Source organism: Cupressus sempervirens, chromosome 8 (genome assembly GCF_028749045.1).
Source record: "Cupressus sempervirens isolate cs-2001-9-10 chromosome 8, ASM2874904v1, whole genome shotgun sequence".
NCBI classification, from domain to species: Eukaryota; Viridiplantae; Streptophyta; class Pinopsida; order Cupressales; family Cupressaceae; genus Cupressus; species Cupressus sempervirens.
This window is the reverse complement of record NC_143125.1, coordinates 768705569-768724624: the sequence shown is the minus strand read 5'-3', so window position 1 is coordinate 768724624 and position 19056 is coordinate 768705569. Positions and strand designations below refer to the sequence as shown.

The 19056-nt window shown below is 34.1% G+C and overlaps 1 pseudogene; it reads right to left on the bottom strand.

The window, feature by feature from the left end:
* LOC149544683 (putative aldo-keto reductase 2) overlaps window positions 1–15143 on the bottom strand; it is a 47386-nt pseudogene extending 32243 nt beyond the window's left edge.
* Window positions 15144–19056: the final 3913 nt, after the last annotated feature.

The window sequence follows — 19056 nt, the reverse complement described above, 5'->3', positions numbered from 1 at the left end:
ACTTTTTAACTTCTTTCATTATCAATGGTTAAATGATTGCCTCTACTAGAAAGGCTTGGCATCTAGTTTCAAGAGAATCTCATGCGTAATAATCTCAGGATCATATGTCCTTAGTTCTTCCTAGCTCCAAGAAATAACATCCTTATATTCAATAAGTAATTTGAGCATGTCCTCCCTTTCCTATGCATTGCACACCTTTCCTATCCTTATCATCCTAGGATCTTCATTGATAACCAAGTTATATGAGTCACATTCCTTGATCCCTTTTTCTTGGGCCATTCTTCTATTAAGTGTTGATTCATCACAATAAAAAATATGTTACAACTCAACCATTCCCTTAGGAATAGTGTTGGCTTTTAAATTTAGGATCCCATCTTCATCTTCAAGTTAATCATCTGCTGGTTTATCATCTAGAGTGTCATCAATCTCTTGCCCTTTAAAGTGGCTACCACACATGATAAATTTGAGTATATGTTGATCATCCTAAAAAATTGGAAGCTTGTGATATTGTCTCAAATAGATGGATCAGCAACCAATTCTACTAAAAATCATTTTAATTTGGTTCTTTTGATTGGTTCTAATGCACTAGCTAAAATAGCGAGAGCATCTGATACCATGTTTTTCCTTCTTGGAATGGACTTTATGTTCAAATCTTCTAAATCATCCACTAAATCCCATAATATTTTCCTATAAGAAAGTAACATCTTATTATTGTAGGAGTATGATGATTTTAATTTTCATATCACCAACTAAGAATCTCCCCCAATTGTAAGAGTTGTGACCCCTTTCTCTAGTGTGAAAAGAAGTCCTCAGATCAATGTGGTCCAGGAGCACCCCCCTCATGAAATTAGAAAATCAAGTTATTTGGGTCATTTGTGACCTCTTTCTAGTTTTCTTTCAATATTTTCAATAAAGTAATGGTTTTAGACTCCTACGTTTATCATTAACCCTTTTGTGTGGTCTATTAGCAATTTGGGTGTTTTATAAGCTATAGCTTAATGAGGCCACAAGGGCACAATTTATGTAATTTGAATACATATACTTGTAATATAGGGTCTATTAGTTGTATTGAGTCAATTAGGAGAATTCCTTCATGTAGCCCTTTCAAGAGGTTGGAAGGCATGATGTATAATTTTGCCTTGAAATTAATAAAGAATAACTTGTTTTTCTACATTATGGGAGAGTTTTCTACATGGTAAAAACCTATACCAATGCTTATAGGTTTTATCCTAGTATTTTTGGATGTATATTTGATTTATCTTTCTAATGCAACTGGTTTGAGGTCTTGAAACATCCTAAAACTCAAGTTATACTCATTTTAGTACTGACAGCCCAAAATGTGAGGGTTTCAAGGGCTTTGATTGAAATCATGTTATAACTTGAGATTCCAACATAGGAATTTTATGGAATTTGGTGGAATCCTTTTATTCTTAATGATATTTGATATTTTTATGGTTTTACTTGAAGAGATTCAGGTACAAGGAAGAATTTTAATGCCCTAGGTGTATATCGCATGTATGCACTTATGCACAGTTTGGTTGTAACTAGCTTTTGGACCCTCAAAACTTCATGTCACGGTCTATAAATTTACACATATAATATTTTTGGAATTCCTAAACTAACCTAATTAGTTTAATTTTTTTTTCACATTCCAAAAGAGGACTTCCTTTGTAAATGTGGCCTAATTAGCTCTTTAGGCCTAGTGAGTGATGAGGGTTCAGGTAGTTGCTTGCTTGTTGGAGTCTTAGCACTTTGTGATTTGTTTTTATATTAGAAATATCAAATAATATTTGTGGTCTAGCTCTTTCTTCCATTAAAAATATACAAGTTTCACGCCAGAGTCTCATTCCTTGGGCTACTAGGAATCCTAAGACTTAACAAGGGAACAATGCCATTTTCTCAATTTGGGGTCTTCATATTTAATCCACATGTTCATGCTAATGTAAAAACAAAATTACTTGAGTCTAGATTCATGGTCCCATTTTTGGAGTAGGTTTCATGTGTTAAGCCATTTTTATTTTCAAGGTGCAAGTGTGGGGTCTCAGGTCTTGTTTGGGTTTCCAAAGCTTGTTAAGGTGTTCTTTTGGGTTGATCTCTCCCAACCTAAATTTTTAGTACCTTGACCTCTTACATCAAGTGGTATTAGAGCCCATCTAGATCTTTGGGCTTCTAAAAATTTGTCAAAATGTTAGACAGAGAGAATGATGGATTACCATCCAAGATGACTAATGTAGATATAGTGAAATATTTGAAGGAGTAGAAGATAAAGGAAGATGCACAAAGGAACATAGATGAACTTAGAAACATTGAGATGTAGCAAATGAGTGATGAGTTGAAAATGCTTAGAGAAGATCTTTCCAAAGCCAAGAACTTTGAAGAATTTGATGAAGGGAGTAATGAAGAAATCCTTTTGGATGCCAAATTAGACTTACCAACCTATGATGGGAGAATGAACCCTTATGTTGTAGTTGATTGGGTGGATGCCCTAAATAGTTTCTTTGAATGTGATGAGATTCCTAAGAAATAAAGGAAAAAGATAGGCAAGTCCAAGTTGAAAGGCACTACTCTTACATGGTGGAACATCACCCAAGGTGATAGAGTAAAGAATGGAAAAGGTCTAATAACCACATGGAAAAAGATGGAGAAGTTATTTAGGAAGGCCCATGTTCCTAAAGACTATGAAGTCCAACTTCATAGAAGAAGAATGAATTTGAGGCAAATAGACATGACAGTTTCAGCCTACAGTAATGAGTTTCAAGCATTGGTGATGAGAATACAAGAGGTTGAATTTGAAAGTATCAAGTTGGTAAGATACTTGCAAGGTCTCAAGTTGTCTATTCAATATGAATTGAGTTTGACAACAATAACCACCATGTAGTAATGTGTGCAACTTGCACTAACGGTGGAAAAAAAGTTAAAAAGGAGAAATAAACAATCCAATAGAGGAAGAGGCAAAAATGTCAATCATCCAATGAAGACAAATCCATGGAGAAAACAAGCAAAGACCATGGTGAATCTAGTTGGAGAGGAAGCTCTAGAGTAGGAAGATGCTTCAATAGAGGAAGAGGGAGATCTAATGGATAACCTAAGTATTTTAGATGAAATCGAATAGGACACTATCTAAACAATTGTTGTGAAAAACCAAACAACAACAATCAAGGAGAAAGAAACTTAGAGGCTAAACAAGGTTTTTCACTAATGATGAGGAAATCATTCCTACAAGTACCTCATGCTCAAAAGCCAACACAAGGGAAGAACTTGTTCAAGACAAGGATCAAATGCAAAGAAAGGGTATTTAATTTGTTAATTGATGCTAGATCAACAAAAAATCTAGTTTCTAAAGAAATGGTTGAAAAATTAGAACTGGACAGAATTCCTCATCCATATCCTTATAATGTTTCTTGGCTAACAAAAGGAAAACAAACACTTGTAGCTGAACAAGCCATGGTCGAGTTCTCTTCAGGTGATTTCAAAGATAAAGTTTTATGTGATATTGTAGAAATGGATGTTTACCTCCTCTTAGGAAGGCCATGGAAATATGATATGGATGACATGTATAATAGTAGAAAAAAACACATACACCATAGTGAGGCATGGAAAAACTTATAATATTAAGCCTCTACCTAAACCTAAAAAGGAAAAAGAACCTTTGGCTATCATAGTGGGAGAGAAAGAAATATTAAAAATGATAAAAGAAGAAAAAGAAGGATATGCATTAATTCTAAAACCAAAAGATGAACCATTACCTAACAAGCATAAACCAGTCCCAAAAGAAGTTCAAAAGCTTCTTAAATAATACAAGGAAGTGGTTGCAAAGGATTTACCCCCATCCCTCTCACCCATTAGAGACATAAGCCTCCAAATAGACTTCATCCCTAGAGCATCCTTGCCTAACAAAACCCCACATGAACTCCTGCTTAAAATGTTGAAATATCCAAACAAGTTATAGAATTATTAGATAAAGGACTTATTAAAAAAAGTCTTAGCCCATGTGATGTCCCATTAGTTTTGGCTCCTAAAAAGGATGGTAAATGGAGACTATGTACTGATAGTAGAGCCATTAACAAAATCACCATCAAATATAGATTTCATATGCCAAGGATTGAAGACCTCCTAGAACAATTGGACAATGCATCATATTTCTCAAAAATTGATCTAAAATCTGGCTATCATCAAATAAGAATCAAGCTAGGTGATGAATGGAAGAATGTGTTCAAAACTACAGAAGGTCTCTATGAATGGCTAGTAATTCCATCTAGTTTAAGAAATGCCCCCTCTACCTTCATAAGGCTAATGAATGAAATATTTCATGATTATAATGGAAAATTTTTGGTTTTTTATCTTGATGACATTCTAATTTTTAGTTGCAGCTTGGAGGAACACCTTGAACACATTAGATTGGTTCTCAAAAGGTTAAAAGAGTATCAAATAATGATAAACCTTGAGAAGTGCTCATTCTTGTAGAAAGAACTCACATTCTTGGAATTTTTGATCTCAAATGGAACACTAAAGATGGATCCAACAAAGGTAGATGCAATCATTAATTGTCCTCCTCCAAAGAATGCAAGTGATGTAAGAATTTTTCATGGTTTAGCAACATTTTATAGAAAGTTCATTAACAACTTCAGCCATGTAAGTGCACCTATATTAGATATAATCAAATGAGGTAAAATGTAAAGTTTGTTTGGACTAAAGCAAAAAATGATGAATTTGAATATTTAAAATTAAGAGTGGCACAATATCCAATACTCACTCTTCCTAATTTTAATAAGGTTTTCACTATTGACATAGATGTAAGCAAACTAGCAATTGGGGCAGTCCTAAGTCATGACAATAAACCTATACCTTTCTTCTCTAAAAAACTAAATGATGCTAAAAAGAAGTATTCAACTTATGATTTAGAACTTTATGCTATGATTCAAGCCCTCAAGAAATGGAGGCACTATTTATTACTTAAAAAATTTGTGGTTTTTACAGATAACCATGCTCTAAGTTATCTAAATTCTCAAGAAAAGTTGAGTGTGAAACATATCAAGTGGATGGAACAATTACAAGCCTATTCCTTCACCATAGAGCACAAGAAATGACAATAAAAGAAATTTATCGATTCTCTAAGTATGAGGATTATTTTGGTACAGGAAATATAATTTTAAAGCATAGGTATACGAGCATTAAAGGAACTCTCCAAAGATGATGCAGATTTTGGAGAAATATATCAAGTTTGCACTACTCTTGTGGATAGGTATCATATAGAGTTTTCTAAATTTCTTATTCAATATGGACTACTTTTTAAAGGTCATCAACTTTTTATTCCAAACTATTCTATGAGGGACAATATAGTAAAGGAAAAAAACATTATGGAGGCATGAGTGGTCACTTTGGTATTGATAAAACATTAAAAGTTGTCAAGAGATATTATTATTGGTCGAAAATGCAACATGAGGTCAAGAAATATGTAGAGTCATGTGTCATCTACCAAAAATAAAAGGGTACTAAAACTAACCAAGGGTTATACCAAAACCTCCCAATCCCTTCTAGACCTTGGGAAGCAATATCTATGGACATTGTGATGGGATTACCAAGGACAAAACTAGGATATGATAATGTATTTGTGGTTGTAGACCATCTTAACAAGATGGAACACTTTATACCTTGTAAAAGCACTCATGATGCCTCTCATAGTTCCCATCTCTTCTTTAAAGAGATTGTAAGAATTCATGTTCTACTTAACTCTATTATTTCAAATAGAGTCACTAAATTCCAAGGACATTTTTTGGAGAACCTTGCACAGAAAATTAGGCACTAATCTACAATTTAGTTTTTCCTACCATCCCTAAATGGATGGTCAAACTAAATTTGTAAATAGATATCTTGGAAACCTCCTTAAATGCCTCACCAAGAAATATGCATAGAATTGGGACCAAATTCTTCCACAAGCTGAGTTTTCTTTCAATGATTCATTCAATAGGTCTACAGGAAAGGCACCATTCCAAATAGTCTATGTCTATCATCCTAAGGGACCTCTAGAACATAGAGAGTTACCTAATGACATCAAGGTTAGTGGACAAGGAGAAGAATTGGCTGACCTTATCAAACAAGTACAAGAAAAGGTGAAGGATACATTGGAACATACTTCACAAAAATACAAAGCACAAGTAGATAAGAAGAGGAAAGATGGTCAATTCCAAGTAGGTCACAAAGTATGGGCATATTTGAGAAAGGAAAGACTCCTTAAAGGTCATCATACCAAACTCCTAATGAAGAAAATAGGACCTTGTACAATCTTGCATAAGTTTGGTCCTAATGCCTATAAAATTTCATTAACACCTACTATTGCCATCTCACCAATTTTCAATGTGGCTGACCTCACTATTTTCAAGGATTCTTCTAATATTATAGGTACATCTATAGTAGATTCACGTGAAAATTGGTTGAAGGATATAACACCTTCTCAATCCTTAGAGTTGGAAGCAATCTTGGACTCCAAATTTGTCAAAAAGATAAGGAATCAAACCTATTTTCAATAATTGGTAAAATGGAAGGGGCTACTTTCCATTGATGCCACCTGGATGATTCAAGATCAGATTTAACAACATGGCTACACTTTTGATCAACTCAACTCAAGTGGGAACTTGAGTTTCTTTTCCCTAGGGCAGCATGGTGTAGGAGCACCCCCCTCATGAAATCAAAAGTCAAGTTGTTTGGGTCATTTATGAACTCTTTCTAGTTTTCTTTCCATGTTTTCAATAAGGTAATGGTTTTTGACTCCTAGGTTTATCATTAACCCTTTTGTATGGTCCATTAGCAATTTGGGTGTTTTATAAGCCCATTGGTCAATGAGGCCACAAGGGCACAATTTATGTAATTTGACTACATATACTTGTAATCTAGGGTCTATTAGTTGTATTTAGTTAATTAGGACTCATTTGAATAGTTAAAATTCCTTTTAGGCTCAAAAATGTAAAAATGCAATAAAAGTTACAAAAGTTGTTATGCAACTTTGCAACTTCTTGCATAATTAGGCAAAACAAGTTGTAATTAGTCCTCCAATGGTCATAACCTTTTAAAATTGGCTGGATTAGTTGGGGAAGGCCTTCATATAGCCCTTTCAGGTAGGTGAAAGGCATGATGTATAATTTTGCCTTGAAATAAATAAAGAATAACATATTTTCCTACATTTTGGGTGAGTTTTCTACATGGTATAGACCTATACAGATGCATAGAAGTCTAAACCTAGTATGGTTGGATGCATATCTAAGTTATATTTCTAATTCAACTAGTTTGAGGTCTTAATACATCCTAGAACTCAAGTTATACTCATTTTAGTGCTGACAACCCAGAATTTGAGGGTTTTAAGGGTTTTGATTGAAATCATGTTATAACTTGAGGTTCCACCATAGGAATTTTATGGCCTTTGGTGGAATCCTTGTATTCTTAATGCTTTTTGAGATTTTTGTGTTTTTAGTTGAAGAGATACAGGTACAAGGAATAATTTTGATGCCCTGGGTGTATATCTCATGTATGCACCAATGCACAATTTGGTTGTAACTAGATTTTGGACCCTCAAGACTTCATTTCATGGTCTGTAACCTTTTGCATAGCATATTTTTGGAATTCCTTAGATAACCTAGTTGGTTTCATGTTTTTTTCATGTGCCAAAAGAGGACTTCCTTTGTAAACGTGGCCTAATTAGCCCTTTAGGCCTAGTGGTTGTCATGATGGTTTGGGCAGTTGCTTGCTTGTTGGAGTCTCAACACTTTGTGATCTATTTGAATATTAGAAATATCAATTAATCTTGGTGGTCTAGTTCTTTCTTCCATTCAAAATATACAAGTTGTAGGCCAAAGACGCATTCCTTGGGCTACTAGGAATGCTAGGACTTGACAAAGGAATGATGCCATTTTCTCTGCGTGGGGTCTTCATATTAACTCCACATGTTCAAGCTGATGCAAAAAAAAAAATTCCTTGAGTCTAAGTTCATGGTCCCATCTTTGGACTAGGTTTCATGTGTTAAGCCATTTTTGTTGTCAAGGTGCAAGTGTGGGGTCTTGGGTCTTGTTTGGGTTTCCAAACCTTGTTAAGGTGTTCTTGTGGGTTGATCTCTTCCAACCTAGATTCTCAGTACCCTAACCACTTGCATCATAATACTTCATATTCTAAAACATTATTAGTACATCTAAATTGTAATCAATATGCCATGTAGAAAGACTTACATTTTTTATTGATTAGCTCAATACCTATGTCGGCTCCTAGTTTGCATTTGGAACCATCAAAATGAAGTGTCTAAATTGGATCTTCCTTGGGTTTTCTAACCTTGTGCTTATTCATCCTTAACTTCTCTTTCACTTGGGCCTAAAAGGATTGTTTCTTAGGAACCCATTGTAATTTTTCACTTGGGGGACTTGAATATTTTCCATCGTTACTCCTTGATAGAGGAAATGAATTTTTTTCTTTTTCTTTTTTCTAAATTTCCCCTATCAATTCTTTAATTTCATCCACTTTGGGTTTATGATGAATGACTACTAAAATCCATCCTTGTCCTTTTGCATAAAGTATCCTTCTTTGAACTTTGGTCTTTCGCAATGGAGAAGACATACCTCAACCATCTGAAGAAGTATCACTATATAACAGATTTAGATTTTCTCTTAAAACATTTCCATAGATTCAGGTATGTTTATGGGAATTTTATTTTTTGCAAGTTGGTCTTTTGTAATGTTATCACTCTTGACTTCCATCATATGTGTTAATACCTTAGCAATTGCTTCTTGGCATAATGAACATTCAAACTCTGAATGGCTAACTTTATATAATTGGCAAAATCCTAGGAGAAGTAGGATACTAGGGTAAGCTCCTTCTCCTAAAAATTGTATGTTAGCTACCATGTTATTTATGAATTATTCATGATCTCATCCTTTGGGATCAGAATCTTGGATTTTTCATATCAATCATCTAATATTTTGGTTGAAATTGTATCAAATTTCATCACTTTGTAAGAGCCTAGATCAAATTGCAAGAATGCCACTTCATTTGGAGCATTGTATTCCATAATCATTTTTTTTAACTTTGGCTCTACATCTATCTTGATTTGATTGTTCAACACTTTCTATGGTAACCATAACTGAGTTAAATTTAGAGAAAACCATCCCCTTAGGAATTTCATCCATTCTCTTCTTAGAAGTAATCCATATGTTTCTAGAAAATGAACCACATGTATATTGATGACATCTTGGACCTAGGGGTCAACTGTCAACTATACTCAAACATCTTTCAACACACCAATGACTTTCACCTCTATCTTATCCAATTGTATCATTGTCTAATTAGAGGGCTAAGGAGTGACTCCCATCCTTCGCACTATTGATAGTGACATGAAATTACACAAGGCTCTTGAATCAATTAGGCAATTATGAAGATTCTTCACATATATCCAGATGCTAAGAAAAAATAGGGGCACCTCAACCTTGTCTTTAAACATAGTTGACATTTCCTTTGAAGTGATAACTTGTTGAGATACTAACTTTTGAGGGACAATATTCATGTGATGGGATACCTTTGTATGATCTAGAATTTTCATCAGTGCTTCTTGTTGCTAGGGATAGTCTTGTAACATGTCAAACATATACATGTTGGCCTTTGTTTGTTTCAAATCTTCCACCACATTATATTTTTTAGTAGACCAAGTAGGATTTTTCAAGATTATTGGCACATTTTCTTGATTATAATTTTTTTGTCCTTCATATGGTGGCTTAATTGGTATTAGATTGTTACTTGCCCTCAGATCAAGAGGATTTGGTTGTAGTGTTGGAGGAATTCCATCAGTCATAGGTTTTTTTTTTCTACTCCATAGATTATATGTATTTCAATTGTCATTACAAAAAGAAAACATCTCTTCAGACTGAAGGTCTAGTTCTTGACTAAATGGAAAAGAGAATTCTGTTGGAAATAATCAAAATTAGCTAGGTTATTGAGAGGGGAGGGGTGAATCAGTAACCTCAAAACTTTTAACAAATTTAGTACTTAACAACATAATCCATTCACCATTAATTTATCTAATCTATTGCATGCATGAGAAACTAAAAGATAAACATTCATAGCACATGAACACAATATTTGGTGACCCAGAAACCTTCCAAATAGAAAGTAAAACTAGGGTGGGGATGATACCCACAATACTTCAATACTATAGTATAAAGTTGGCCTACTAAAGTTTACAATCATCACTTCTAATGATCTCCCCTGTTAGGAACAATTAGGACTACTTGGTCCACCGTGTTAGAGGTTTTACAAACACACAACGAAGTATGCATTGTGTTAAGAGATTTAAGGAAAATACTACTGAGTCTACCCTGTTAAAGGATTTGAATCTGATTCATCTATTAGGATGAAATAGTTGATCTAACTTACAACTTGATTGCTGATTAGATCCTTGAAATTCTGATCACCTCTTTGTGATAGATGAAACTTTACTACTCCTTATAGACCTTGCTGAATACTTTTCTCTACTACTAATTTGCATTCACTCTTCTCAAAAAAATACATTTTTTATAATAATTAAGAATGATACAATACATTACATATATCCCATCCCAATTTTTATATTTATAAGGTCAGCCAAAAGACAAGTTAACACAAATATTACTAAGTTGGCCCAAATATGGAAATTTAGGTTCTGAATAGCTAGCTTGGTGACGTTCTAATACTCAATGTCTACTACAGTACTTGGCATGATCATGCATTTGGTAGAAGTAGAGGCTCATTTCATACTAATCACTCAATGTATCTTTGAACTCTATGAACATTAGAGACTTAGTAGATATAGTGTAACTCGATAAGAACTAAATAGTATGTTTACCTTGCTTGCACTCGATAAACATTGCTTATCCCATCACTTGGTTGATATTGGCTTCACATCACAACAACTAATGACTCGATAAATATTGCAAAGCTTGATAACCACTATCTACTCAATTTGAACTGCTGCACTACTAAACTCACTCATTAACCATTGGAATGCTTGATATGAACTATGAAACCTAGTAACCATTGAATTTCTTGAAAAAAATTGGAAATTGAGTGATGAACTCTATAACCATATAGAATTATGAATAAGTGTTGTCACTAATGAAAAGCATAACTTAATGCCAAAAATCTCCCCCTTTGGCATTAGTGACAAAAACTCTTATTGGCCAAAACTTATGTATAGTGTCATCTTGATTTTTTGATTTTTCAAAATTTGTCTTTGTAATTTTGTTGTATATACATTTTCACATATCTCCCCCATGCAATGTACATATTATATAAGGCATAGTACCATATTTTATATACAAGTCTCTCTTTATTATTATGCACAAGTCTCTTCCTTTTTATTTAGTACTATACATATGTCTCTCCACAAATATCTCTTTTTCTCCCCCTTTTTGACAATAATGCCCAACATTTATATAGACCATACTTATATAGAGACACTAAAATGTGAGAAAAACTCATAATGTACCTTGAGAATAAGAGCTAATGTCTTATTCTAGTTCTCTTGCAAAATTTTGTAGGTGTAAAGTTTCACTTGAACTTCTGTTGAAAGTTCAATCATATGATCTTCAATTGAAAAATTGTTATCATGGATCAATATTTTTGAATAAGTTGTGTTTCTACATTATGTCCATGATTGGTAGGATCATGTTCTAGATGTCTATTAATGTAGACATGATCCTTGATTCCTTTCTCAATAATTTAGCATGCATGTCTAATAGAAACCTAACCTTTATGTGATGTGCAAAGCTTGAACTAGGGTCAAGCTGCAACTTTTGGGTGTTGGCCTTTAGATCCTCATCAATTTTATTCAATTTTTCCTTTATTTCCTTAGTGTAATTGGTAACATCACAAAGCTTAGAAAAAAGAGATGTTACATTTGTAAAATAATTTTCAAGATTAGCCAAAATTGAGGAAAGCTCTCCCTAGTGAATAGCAATGTGCTAAGCAATGTGCTCAAGCACTTTATTGTCAAACTTTTTCTCAATTTTTTCAATCAAATTTTCTTGACCAGTAGAGTCCTCATTCAATTTATTCACTACTTCTAGCAACTGTAGAAAAATATGTTGAGAAGAATCAACATCTACTCCTATAGCCTCTATTAGGATATTCTTTGCACTTTCAATTATCTTGAATTCTCTATCGTTTTCCTCTCTAAGCTACATCTGTCTGGCTTTTTGTTCCAGAAGTTTGCTGACCAATCTCATTTGTTCCATAGTAGCATTATCAAGATCCAACTTAGGAATTCTAATCTCTTTGTCCAAATCTATATCTTCATCAATTTCTTTTCCAGTGATTAGATGGACTTAGAAATAGAAACAATTGTAGAAATAGTAGGGCTTGTTGTGAAAACTTTTATAGGGCCTACTGAAGGAATACTAACTAGAGTGCTAATAGAATCCAAAATAGAAGTGCTACCCAAAATTGAAGTAATAATAGGTGGAACACTGACTAAAGTACATACAATAGGAACACTAATAGAAGTATTTACAAATATTTACAAATGAAGTACTTATAGGATCATGCAAAATTGAAGTAGAAAAAATTGTAGAACTTGATGCTAAACACACTACTGATGTCCATGACTTGGGAGTTGATGAAGAGGAGGGCTACAACTTGATGGATGAAATGGTAGACACTTCCATTAGAGATACATGGAGCTAAGAGAGAGCAAAGAGTGATTGAGCAGATGATGTGTCTATTGGGTTACAATCACACTTATTGAAGTTGTCTCCATGCCAAATGATGTAGCAGTCTTTTGTGGAGAGTGAGGAAGGGAGACTATAACTTGTGTAGCTATCCTTATTGGATCATTCTCTTCTTCTCCTCCTTCCTTATCTTCCTATTTAGCTTCTTCATCCTTCTCTTCCTCACCATCCTTTAATTCTCAATAATATTTAGCATCAATAGTAACACAAGGTGTGTTATCTTCTTCATTGTCACTATCATCATTATCATCATTTATCTCCACTGGATCCTCACTAGGCTTGTACAAATGTTAAACATCTTTCCACATAGTTGTAGCATCTTTAACTACATGCTTAATATCTTTGACTAAAATCAAACAAGTATGAAATCTCATCATCATCTTCTCTTCATTACTTCCTTAACATCTACATTAGTAAGACTCGGTAGCAACTATCTTAGAGATTGCTCAAATATATCATTTGCAGTTTGCATGGTTGATTCCCATCTAACCTTGACCTTGTTTAACAAAATTAAAGGGATTTGTGAAGAAAACTAATCAAGAGATAATTTCCATCTTCCTAACTTGTCCATGATTAGATCTTCAACCTCTTCCTATTCTGTTGGAGACCTAGTTTCATAATTGAGTGCATTGAAGTTATTGATTCCAACACCTACTCTTAATTGGTTGAGTCTTTCTTGAAAAGTGGGAGGTAGCTTATTAAACACACTTTCACTATCTCCTTTATTCTTAAATCTTCTGGTAAACATAGTTGTTGAGGCCTTAGGTGGCTTGGTGATAATCACCCTACCTTTCTTTTTCATAGTTTATTCTTCCTTTTTAGATTCTTGCTCTTCATCCTCAGATTCTTCATTGTCTTCACCTTTGCACTCGGTAAGCATAAGAGGAGTACTTGCAGTTTTCATCTTTGCTACCTTCCTCTTACCCTTGTTTATCACCTGAGGTAGCTTGATCTCAAGCTCTATTCTAGCCTTTACTTCATCATAAGTTTCAAAGATGGGAAACTTTGGATCTACTAGCTCATTCACTAGGGCTTCAATTATCTCCTTTTTTTCATCAATATTAACCTCATAGGGAAGAGGTTTCACCCATAAAATTTGTTGGGTGATGTGATGTGCTCCCCTACCCACAGGTGGTTAATTATGTGGTGTTCCATGTTCACTAACAGTCATGGCTTTTGGTGCAACGGCAAATGGGCCCTACAATTGGTATCAGAGCCTGGTTTTGGCCTGGTCATGGGTTCAAATCTCCCCGGTGCCTTCCCGACCCGTGTAAGCACCTGGTATGCACGTCGAGGGGGAGATTGTTGGGTGATGCAATGCGCTCCCCTGCCCACAGGTGGTTAATTATGTGGTGTTCCATGTTCACTAACAGTCATGGCTTTTGGTGCAACGGCAAATGGGCCCTACACAATTCTAGGCCTAACTACCTAAATGTATACTCTATCATAGTCAACCATGAAAAAAACATCATCCTTATAGCCTTCAACTAGTTTTGGTGGAATCTGGAACCTGTTATTCATTTTCTCCTCGAAAACTTCAAAATAGTTATCCATTATATTATCAAAATTCTCAACCATTTCTGCAATAAACTCATTGATTTGGTATAAAACTAGAGTATCATTTCTCCATACCACTAATCCTTTGGAGGGGAAAAACTTTTCTACATAAAGGAACAAACAAGTTAACAAAGAACCAAATTTACATAGATTATTCTTTGAAGTCTTGATACTTTCCATGTTCTTGTTAAGTTGTTTAAACATTAAATTTGCTAAATCAAATTCCAAATTCTTCTTTACTACCTTGTAAGCTAGGTCCATAGCCTCACATGGCACACTATTCAATTTTCTGGATCTATATATCTTATGTACAATGATATGAATACCAAACCTAAGTTCCACATTAGATACATTACTAATCTTTAGTCCTCTACCATCCTAACCTAGGGTTTTGGTAACCTTAACCTTGGTGAGCATAGGGAGAACCGTGATTATTTGAATCATCTTCTTTGTTATCAAGATGAGATACTCTAACCATAACTAACCATTCTACACATGGCTCAAAATATACCTAATCCATTTGATTTGGAAGTTTCTTGGTAGGTGCAAAATGTGGGTCAAACCTTTCTCCTCTAGATGTTTATGCTCAGGTTTGAGGGTTCCATCCAGACATAATTCAGCTAGGGCATTGTCCATTTCTAGGGTTCTAATTTCTTGCACAACACATTTGAAATGAGTATGAATATCATTTATAAGAAGTACCTTTGGTAGAATTTGTGACTGAGCTCTATTAGGGTTAAGTGATTCTGCAATTGCTAGCACCAGCTTGAAGTTTGGAGCCTTCCATTCGACACCATGCACCAACATCTCAGAACCTTTCTTCACCTTGTTGCTGCTACTAGTGGATGTCATGATTTCTTGGTAGACTAAGAAAAACTTCTTTGAAAATTTCCCTACAAGCTATGCTCAAGATTGTCTAGATGCTCTAAAAATCACTCTACTTTGGATATACTAAATTTGTGGTGAAAATGAAGTCAAAATTCTACCTTTTGATGAAAATTTTTCCATTAATGCGTAGTACAATGAGAGCCATAATGACATAGTGCTTGATAGGCTTTCATCCACTATCTATCCAGATAACTTAGTAGAACCTTGTAACTCAGTGACTAAGAAAAACTTGTTACTTCCAACCTCACTTGGTATGATCTGGCCTCACTTGGTGCTAAACTTCCTATGATCTCTTTGTATCTGAAATACTAACTTGGATCTTTCCTTCCATTCATTAGAACTACTTGAGATATGAGCCTGAGAGTATAGTTCTAGTTCTTTGTTAAGAACTTAATTGGAAATGATGGAGTCACCCACTTCTTGAGTGGCATGACCATCATTTGAACTAGTTTTCTTAGTAGATTTGGGAATCCACTGCTATCTCATTTGCTTCCTAATGTTATCAACTTTAGCTTTCTTTCCATCTTCAAATCTACCTATATTCATGCAATTCTTAGCTATATGACCAAGTTCAGTGAATGTATAACATCCTATTGTTGTATCTTTCTTTCTTAAGTGATGCCTTGCATAGTTTATGCCAATGTGTCCATATTCTCCATAGTAATGACATCTACACCAAGTATTTTAGTCCCTACCAAATATTGCCTTTACAAATTATTTAGCTAGATTAGATGGTTTAGATATGCATTCAGATGCCTTGTGACCTTGTTTCTTGTAGTTGTGACATTTACCTTCAAACTTTGGTTTCTCCTTCCTTTCATTAGCTTTATGACCATGTTCACTACAATTGTAGCATTTTCCATTGAATTTTACCTTTCTATTGCTCCAACATTTGTTTGATGTATGACCCATCTTACCATAGTGACTGCAAGTAGGGTTTTGATTCCTTTGAGCACCTTGTTTGGAGGATTCACCTTCTTCATTGTATCCAGGTCCTATTTTACCCTTTTACCTATAAAGATTGTATTCACTTTGCTGATTCAATTGATCCATGTCTACTTGAGATTTCATTATTCTTTCATTGAGTTGCTTCTCATAATTTAGATCAACTTTCAATCTTTCATTTATTTTCCTTTTAGTACTTAGATCATTCCTTAACCTTTCATTTTCAGATCTCAGACTCATGATTTCCTCATTTGCACTAGAGAGCTAATTGATAAGACTTTCTTACTCAAGAGATTGATTTTAAGTTTCATTGTTTCTTGCCTCCAAGTCTTCACTTGCCTTATTCCTTTGTTTCAAAATTTCACACAATCTTATTGACTGAATTTCTTGTTCTCTTTTCAACTTTCTTACCTCTTCTTGCTAGGAACCATTCTTTTCTAGGAGTTCTTTGATTGCCTCATTTTCTTCATCTGAACTACTTTAAGGGAAAAAATCTTTAATCTTTTCTTCAACATACTAATGGCCATTCATCTATTTTGCAAGTTCCTTCCTTCTTTTTAGGGATTGGGAAAGATGCTCTTTTGCTTCCTTGAGTTGAGCTATGGCCATCTCTAGATCTAGCTTCTCATTATCAATAGCTTTGCCAAGTCTAAATATCTTGATTGTTCTTGATCTTTTCTCAAGTTGTCAAACTTTATCCTAAGAAATAAAAAGCTCTAATACCAATTGTTGGAAATAATCAAGACTAACTAGGTTACTAAGAGGGGAGGGGTGAATCAATAACCTCAAAACTTTTAACAAATTTAGCACTTAACAAAATAATCCATTCACCATTAATTGATCTAATCTACTACATGCATGAGAAATTGAAAGATAAACATTCATAGCACATGAACACAATATTTGGTGACCTAGAAACCTTCCAAATATAAAGTAAAACTAGGGTCGGGATGATACTCACAAAACTTTAGTAGTGCAGTATAAAGTTGGCCTGTTAAGACTTACAATGATCACTTTAGATGATATGCCTTCTTACGAGCAATTAGTACTGTTAGGTCCACCTTGTTAGAGGTTTTACAAACATACAATGAAGTATGCACTTTGTTAAGAGATTTAAAGAAAACACTATTAAGTCTACCCTGTTAAAGGATTTGAATTTGATTCACCTATTAGGATGGAATAGTTGATCTAACTTACAACTTGATTGCTGATTAGATCCTTGGAATGTTGATCACTTCTTTGCGATAGATGTAACTTCACTAATCTTTATAGACCTTGCTAAATACTTTTCTCTACTACTAATTTGCATTCACTCTTCTCAAAACATTACTTTTTTATCATACTTAAGAATGATATAATACATTACATATATACCATTCCAATTTTTTATATTTGCAAGCTCAGCCAAAACACAAGTTAACACAAATATTACTAAGTCAGCCCAAATGTTGAAACTTAGGTTCTAAATAGCTAACTTGGTGACCTTTTGATACTCAACATCTACTACATTACTTAGCATCGTCATGCATTCAGTAGAAGTAGAGGTTCAGTTCATACTAATCACTCAACATAGCTTCGAACTTGATGAACATTAGAGACTTAGTAGATATATTGTAACTTGATAAGAACTAAATACTATGTTTACCTTTCTTACACTTGGTAAACACTACTCATCCCATCACTCAGTTGATATTGGCTTCACATCACAACAACTGATGACTTGGTAAATACTGCAAAGCTTGATAACCACTATTTGCTCGGTCTGAACTGATGCACTATTGAACTTACTTGGTAACCATTGGAATGCTCAGTATGAACTATGAAACCTAGTAACCATTGAATTGTTTGACAAACACTAGAGACTAAGTGATGAACTTAGTAACCATACATAATTATGGATAAGTGTTGTCACTAATGACAAACATAACTTAATGCCAATAAATTCTTCATTAGATGTTTGTTCTACCTGTACATTCTATTTAGAATCATAAGATTCTTGTAATATAGTGTTAATTTGTATAGGAGGGACATTTTCATTCACTTGTGAATTTTGATTCATCTCTTGGTTTCCATTATAGTATGAACCATCATTGTTAGATGTATTTTGACCATTGTCATACTGATTGATATTCATTTACTATATATTGTTGTTGTTGTTATCTGCAAGAATGCTTCCATTATTTGTACAAGTGTTCCATTGTTGATTCTATCTTTGGAAGCCATTGTTACAATTAGGAGGATTAAAGTTATTTCCTCCAGCATTATTTTGTACATTGTAATTCCTAGTATTGAAGTTCCTTTTGTAATTCCGACCATAATTGTTGTTATAAGTGTAGACACCTAAATCTAATTACATCAATAGGTAATCTTATTTAGTCATATCCTAGGACATTATTGATTAAATATTAATTATTTAATTAATTAATCATCATCCCCTAGTTAATTAATTAATTTAACTCACTATAGTCTAATTGATAAAATCAAATGATAACCTGAAATCAACTTATCAATAAAATCCCTATTCCTCTATTAAATTCAATAAAATTCCAAATCTATTTAATTTAATTTCATATCCCTTATTTATTAAATAAACTATTTAATAAATTACCCAAGCCCCTAAAACATCCTTAAACCCTTTCATTAACCCTAATCCAACCCATTCACCCATACTAACCTCACTTAGCCACCTAACTAGCCCATCCCATCAAAGCTAAGCCACTTGCCCCCTAAACCCCTAATCCTCTTCCTAAGCTAAGTCTAATCCCCCTCCTAAACATGTGCACAACTTTAAGCAAGGGTTAAGACTTGCAAACCCAAGCCAAAATAAAAAAAGTCTCCCTTATCCCCATCTATCCCTATCAAAGAGCATTAATGGCTCTTACATGCCATTAATGACTCTTACATCCCTCTTTATGTCTCTTACATCACTCTT